The 7836-nt window shown below is 43.9% G+C and overlaps 1 pseudogene; it reads right to left on the reverse strand.

Annotated features, from left to right (window-relative positions):
* Positions 1–713: 713 nt before the first annotated feature.
* On the reverse strand, positions 714–1885 carry LOC136477235 (cytochrome P450 76M5-like; annotated as a pseudogene).
* Between the last annotated feature and the right edge of the window lie 5951 nt (positions 1886–7836).

Here is a 7836-nt window from a genome sequence, read left to right on the forward strand (position 1 = left end):
TACGATCGCACCTGATTACCAGGGGATTCATGCCAAACTATAAGATATGGACTATGCATGGCGAGGTTGGTGTGAATGTTCTATAGGAAAACGATGATGATGTGGACATGCCTGACGTAGCCATCCATGATGTTGATGAGGAACCTGGTGTCAATACAAAACCTATGGCCACAGTTAATAATGTGTTTAGGAACATGCTACCTGACGACACCGGGGATAACAATGACATTTCTTAGCTACTACGTAATGTAGAGACCGGATGTCTTAGTGAAAGACAGCTGAGAAAGTTAGAGAAAATGAGATAAGATGGCAAAACACCATTATATAGGGATTGTCCAATAAGCAAACTAGAAGCCGACATCATGCTGTTAGAGTTCAAATTGACAAACGGATTGAGCGATAAAGGCTTCGATCAGTTATTAGGTATAATAAAGAAAGAGTAAAATACACCGGAGGTCCATTAACTTTCGGTGAAGTGTCATCTAGATCCATCAACTTTGAAACTGCATGTTTGGGTCCATTAACTTTCGTTTTGTGTCATCTAGGTCCATCAACTTTGACTCATGCATTTTTGGTCCATGACCTTTTAAAATGGTTCACTGCAGGTCCACGCATGCATGCACGCACGTTGACTTTTTACGTCGGTGGAGCCATGCCTGCACTCGCCGCCGTCGCTCGTCTACTGAGCATGCATGCGTGTTTTCCTGCTCGAATCATGATAGGGTTAGTGCTTGCACGGCCTTGAGCGGCGTGACCATGCTAAGCGACGTGCCGAACTGGTCCATGACGTCCACGTCGGCCGGCTGCATCCCCTCGGGTAGCCTCCACTCGAAGGCGTGCAGCATAGAGGCCAGGAGCAGCGTCACCACCCTTGTCGCCATGGGCAGGCCCGGGCACTCCCTCCGCCCGGCCCCGAACGGCATGAACTCCAGCCGCCCGTCCTTGCTATGGAAGTCCACGTCCGTGCCCGCAAACCGCTCCGGCACGAACTCCTCGGGCCGTGGCCACGCCCCTGGGTCGCGCATGATCGCCCACAGATTGATGATCACCTTGGTGCCAGCGGGCACCGCGAAGCCACCCACCTCCGCGCCGTCAGCCATGGCCTCGTGCGGCATCAGCAGCGGGCTCGGCGGGTGCAGGCGCATGTACTCCATCACTACGGCTTGGAGGTACGGTAGCCTGTCGATGTCCCACTCGTCCGGGTGAGGCTTGGAGACCAGCGCGTCCCGCAGCTCTTCACGGACCTTGGCCATCACGGTCGGGTGCCGGAGCAGCTCGGCTATCATCCACTCCACCGAGATCGTGTTTATGTCCGTCCCGGCGGCGAAGAGATCCTGTGCGTGGATGGAAAAGTAAAATAAATGCTCCTGGCTGATTAGTTGAGAGTATCAATTCCAAGCGAGCTGATTGCTCACGTACCAAAAGAAAAGATTTGATCATTTCAAGGCTGAGTTGATCCGCCGAGTGAAGCTGAAGCAACACATCCAAGAAATCATTTTTCCTGTCACCGTCGCCTGCGCTCAGACGGCAGCCGATGATAGGGTCGAAGAAGTCGTAGAACTTCCTGACGTGCTCGGTGGTGCGCCGGCGGTGGCCCTGCAAGTCGAGCACGGAGAGTGCAGGGAAGAGGTCCGATAGGTTGGGCTTCACGACTTCCTCCACGGTGTTCCTGACCAGCGTCTCCAGCTCCTGCACGCGGTCGGAGCTCAGGTCCACTATGTCCTCGGAGAAGAGCACGTTGGACACGAGGTTGAGCACTCCCGAGAACAACACGCGCCACACGCCCAACGCGGTGGCTGAGGCAGCGGACGAGCTCGCGAACCTTCTCCTCCCCCACGGCGCTGCAGATGAGCCATGGTAGGGTCGGAGCTTCCATTTTCGTCATGATTCGAGCAGGAAAACACACATGCATGCTCGGCAGACGAGCGACGACGGCGAGTGTAGGCATGGCTCCACCGACGTAAAAAGTCAACGTGCGTGTATGCATGCGTGGACCTGCAGTGAACCATTTTAAAAGGTCATGGACCAAAAATGCATGAGTCAAAGTTGATGGACCTAGATGACACAAAACGAAAGTTAATGGACCCAAACATGCAGTTTTAAAGTTGATGGACCTAGATGACACTTCACCGAAAGTTAATGTACCTCCGGTGTATTTTACTCATAAAGAAAATGCTCCCAGAAAAAAAATGAGTTGCCAGAAAAGACATACTTGGCCAAGCAAATGATCTACCCTATCAGTCTCGAGGTTAAAAAAATCCACACGTATTCCAATAATTACATATTGTACCGTGGAGAAAAATATAAAGACTTGGATAAGTGCCCCTAGTGTGAAGCTCCACGGTACAAGAAAGGGCCATTAGATGAGGGTACCAAGACTAGAGGAGGTCCTGTAAAAGTTGTTTAGTATTTTCCTATAGCTCCCCAAGTGCATAGGCTGTTTGCATGTGCAAAGTCAGCCAAGCTGTTGCGTTGGCATGGCAAAGAGTGTAAGAAAGATACAATGATGAGGCACCCCACCGATAGACATGACTAGAGGACTATCAATACTATATTCTATAAGAACATCGGTGGAGAGGTAAGGCACCTTTGGTTTGCTCTGAGCACAGATGTGATGAATTCTTTCGACCATGTTAGAAGTAATCATAGCACCTAGCCAGTGACGCTCTGTGTATACAACCTTCCACCTTGAGTCTGTATGAAGCGATCGTACATCTAGATACCACTACTGATCTAAGGGCCAAGACAACCTAGGAATGACATCGATGTGTTTTTAGAACCAGTGATCGCTGAACTAGTGAAGATGTTTGAAAAGGGTGTGCCAAATGTTTGGGACGCGTACAAAAAGGAACATGTCATGATCAAGAGAGTACTTATCGCTACAATCACTGACCTGCTAGGTCGAGGTTCGTTGTCTGAAGAGAAGACAAAATGCTATACTAGATGTGTCGAGTGCTTGGATGACACTAATGCGGTAAATCTACCAAATAACTCAAAGATAGTTTATACGGGACACCATAGGTTCCTACCTAAGAATCACCCTTACTATAGGAACAGAAAAGATTTCAACGGTACTATTGAGAAACGCTTAGCTCCAAAATATCAAGACGAGCCTACGATACTTCGAGAACTACCCCTGACCACAACAGTTGGAACACTGCTCCCACCTACCCCAACAACTTTAGTTTAGAAATAAAAATGTACCATGACTGCTAGCCCCTATAAAATGGCCCTTGGCCAGAAGCTAGCCTCTCCATACGTTTTGGTTTCAGCCAGGCCTTATCAGCCATGATACAATGTTTTTTCTCTCCCAACAAACTACATATATCATTATGCGTCATAGTCCACCAAAATGGTGCACACAAGAGGTACTAGAAGAAAGCTACTGAAGATAGAGCGACGTTAAAGATTGGAGATGCCACAAGGTTCACAGAGCCATCCGTTGCGGTGCGCATCTAGAAAAAGGTCATGTATATACAAGGCGGATTCATCGATGCCTTGTCATCTCCAACCGGTATAGCTCGTAGACCACCTCAGTGCTGCTGTTTGCCCCTAGTTGGTGCTAGAAGAATGCTACTGAGGTGGTTACATTAAAATGTGTTGATACACATTGATTGTAACATTGACCTGTACACAAATAGGTCTTTGTTATCGTACATAGAATTTTAGTGTAAGATCTTTGTTATCGTATATGTAATTTATTTCTAATATTTTTGTTATTTTTTAATGTATTTCATTACTATCTAAATAAATATATCGTTGTTGTTAAAACTTTCCCACTGTACCATCTAAATAAATATATCCTTTATATATATGCACCTTCACTATCGATTCTACTTAAAAACCGATAGTGATGTCCATGCCCCCTATATAAAACAAACCGCCGGCCACATACATCGATCCCACCCACCCACAAACTCTCACAATCTCATTTCTCATGTTTCACCCACTTCTCAAGAAATCCACTCTCTCTACGTGATTTGGTCATGGCTCTTGTATTTTTCAATGGTATTGATATGTTGTCTTCTCCAATATTCTATCTATATTTATTTGATCTATATTTATATTTATGTTTCTTTGCATTCTACATTTATATATATTATTATTCCTTGCATTTGATCTATAATTAATTATGTTGCCACATTTTACTTAGAAGAATTTTTTGTGCATATATTTTATGTTCATATTTTTTGGCATTTTATCGATCAGGTGGTATGAACAATGGACCTCCCCCACCACAAGAACCAGGTTTTCACCCTGGCGATGAGCCATTCACTCCTAATGTGGTCATTCCACGGTTCCCTGTTCCAGCTATTGTATGAAATATTTTCCAACATCTTTTGTTTTTTGATGTTAACAAATAAGTGTAATTAGTTTAATATCATTGTTGCATACATATATGTCGCATACTATATCCCCAATAGATTGGCTGCGAATAGCACTTAGCTGGTTCTTAATCTCAGACATCATCGAGAACACGGCATCTAATGCAAGTGGTCGGCTATGAATGTGTGAATTCAGTTTTCCCATCCCTTTGAGGGGTGCAAATCATCGGAACCATATCTATGAGATGGGAAGACAGAGCCCGAACATGATAAGCACTCAATTCAGTGCTATGTGCATCTATTTAGAGGCACTTCGACATGTTTGCTATGATATGCTTGATTTCTCGCACTTCAAGGCACTTGCTTTGAATGTTGGTGATATCCCCGTCTCGTAAGCAAGCGAATGGTTTACGAGCTACAACCGTGCGGATGTGGTAAAATGGTCATTTATACCAGAGTCGTGGTTATTTGTTGTTTATTATTATAATAACATTCTCTATTTTTTTTCTTTTTTTCCGCATGCAGATTGCGCTCTAGAACCTTATCTATACTGCATGTGGCTTGTGGGTTGTTCTAGACCAAGCTATGGAGCAACTCGGGTATGATTGGGACTTCTGCAATGGTAACCTCGGCTAGCTCACTATAGAAGGACGCCAGTACTATATAAGAATTACTAACAGGGGCAGTGATTGTTCAGTAGATTACATCTATGGCTGACCATTCTTTCGGTATTGTGAGGCACGAGAGAGTGCACTCATACGGGCATTAGACTTCATCGATACAAGCAGATACATAATTCGTGACTTCAATTACCATATATGGCTATAGAGGCATGTTAGTGTGCATGGCCCAATCAAACCTAGCAGTGATTCCGATAGTAATTAATGTTTATTAGGTTGGTTTCAAGGTCGTAGTTTAATTAGGCTCTAATTTTAATTTGTACGGCTATGTGCGTTTAATTATTATCACGCATGTAATTCGTGTAACATTTGTTGGGCAACTAGAAATATATATTCCAGTGTTGTATTCGTCTCAACCTTTTTCTTAGGCTTCCACGTGTCATGTGTGAAGAAAACACCAAGTTTGAGATTTTTCGGAGATGGTTTGCTACTTTCTGATGTTTAATTGAATTTCCGCGTGACGACACTAATTAATTATAGGTTGAACTGAGTCTACCCACGAAAAAATTCGGAATGGTACAAAACTTTTACACAGACTCTAATGTGCCCTAGGAATAAAAATTTTATAGAGGTGAATGACAAAATCTATTGGGTCCAAGATGAAATTCACCCTCTATTGTCTCATTCGGCACAGAGAAAAATATAATAAATAAAAAAACTAATCAGAAAAACCTCAGATCCTATGCGGGGTCTTAATTTTGGTGTACATGCTTGCCAAAAAAAATTTAAGGCATTTCAATATAAGCGGAGTATACATGCTTCATAGAGGTACATGTGACTTGTCATCGAACCATGACTACACACATAGGTTATCAAAGTTTCTATGGTTCATAGGTATTCCGGTGTCATATTCATCTCAAATTTTTCTTAGGCTTGCACATGTCACGTGTGAAGAAAACACCAAGTTTGAGATTTTTCAAAGATGGTTGCTACTTTCTGATGTTTAATTAAATTTCTGCGCGATGATATCGATTAATTATAGGTTGAACTGAGTCTACCTATGAAAAGACCTAGAATAGTGCCAAACTTTTACACATGCTCTAATATGCCCCAGGGACAAGAATTTTGTGGAGGTGGATAAAAAAATCTATTAGATCCAAGATGAAATTCACCCTCTTCTATCTCATTCAGCACTTAGAAAAATATTATAAATAAAAAACAGATCAGAAAAAACTAAGATCCTTTGTGGGGACTTAATTTAGGTGTACAAGCTTGCCAAAAAATTTCAAGCGATTTTGACATAGGAATACATATGCTTCTATTTATTCAGTATATAAAAGAATTTTTTTAATATATATAAACATCACTGTCGGTTTTAAAAAACTGGCATTGATGAGAATAAATCGACAGTGATAAATATCACTGTCAGTTTATTTTAAAACCCGACAATGATATATAAAAAATTAAAAAAAATATGCCAGTCCTCGTGTTCGAGCGCGGGTCTCAGACTGTAGATTTCAGAGACTTAACCACTGCTCTAGTATAGAATGTGTGCTAAGGGTTATTTACTTTTTTATTTTGACCTTTAGGTCACTTAAAAATTATAAAATAGAACAAAGAAATTTGGACCACTTGTGACTCGAAGGCTAAGTTGAGGAGTCTTAACCGTTGCACCAGTAGGAGGAGTTCGAAAGAAAACGAAAACTTATCCTACTTAACACCTAACTGCTACACCACATCACTACCGGTTTGGGGAATGACCCGGCAGTGATGTACCCTATCACAGCCGGTTTACAAGCAGAACCGACAGTGATGAACTATTTCCCGTAATAAATTAATAATTTATAAAATAGAATAAAAAATTTGGGCTGCCTAGGACTCGAACACGGGTCTCAGAGGCTAAGTTGAGGGGTCTTAACCGTTGCGCCAGCAGGAGGAGTTCGAAAGAAAACAAAAACTTATCCTACTTAACACCTAACTTAACACCTAACTGCTACAACACATCACTACCGGTTTGGGAAATGACCTGACAGTAATGTACCCCATCACTATCGATTTACAAGTAGAACCGACATTGATGAGCTATTTTGCATAATAAATTAATAATTTATAAAATAGAACAAAAAATTTTAGGCCGCCTGGTACTCGAACACGAGTCCTAGGGGCTAAGTTGAGGGGTCTTAACCGTTGTGCCAGAAGGAGGAGTTCAAAAGAAAACAAAAACTTATCTTACTTAACACCTAACTGCTACACCACATCGCTACCAGTTTGGGGAATAACCCAGCAGTGATGTACCCCATCACTGTCGGTTTACAAGTAGAACCGATAGTGATGAGGTACTGGTGTAAAAATGGCGTGGGTTGAAATTATCCAAATTCATTTCAACCCCGTGCCAACCCCTCCCCCGCGCTGGAGCATTGCCCCACGCCGTCAACCGCCCCACGCCAGAGCACCGCCCCACGCCAGAGTATCGCCCCACACCGGATCACCGCCCCACGCCGAAGCACCGCCCCACGCCGTCCACCGCCCCAAGTCAAAGCACCGTGCCGTCCGTGCCAAGCCGGAGCACCACGCCGTTTGTCCCACCACCGAGGCCTTCAGGAGTGTGCGGACAGCTGCTTTCCCACCCCCATGGTGAGTGCGTGGCTCATTGCCCGCTACGTGTCTTGGAAAGATGTCATGTTTCATTCATGGCTATGGTCATTACTTTTCTTATTTGGAAGTTGATGTAGTCTTAGTTTCGTAGAACAGTAGGGTCAGGGAGAACGCCGTCTTCCACCAATCTGTTTAGCTTCGCTTCTCCTGTCCACGACGGCACCCACTCCTCGTCGCGCTGGGCCACGGTGCCTGTCCCTTTGGGACTAGTTTTCTTCGATTTCGCAGCTCCCTTC

This window comes from Miscanthus floridulus, chromosome 8 (genome assembly GCF_019320115.1).
Source record: "Miscanthus floridulus cultivar M001 chromosome 8, ASM1932011v1, whole genome shotgun sequence".
NCBI classification, from domain to species: domain Eukaryota; kingdom Viridiplantae; phylum Streptophyta; class Magnoliopsida; order Poales; family Poaceae; genus Miscanthus; species Miscanthus floridulus.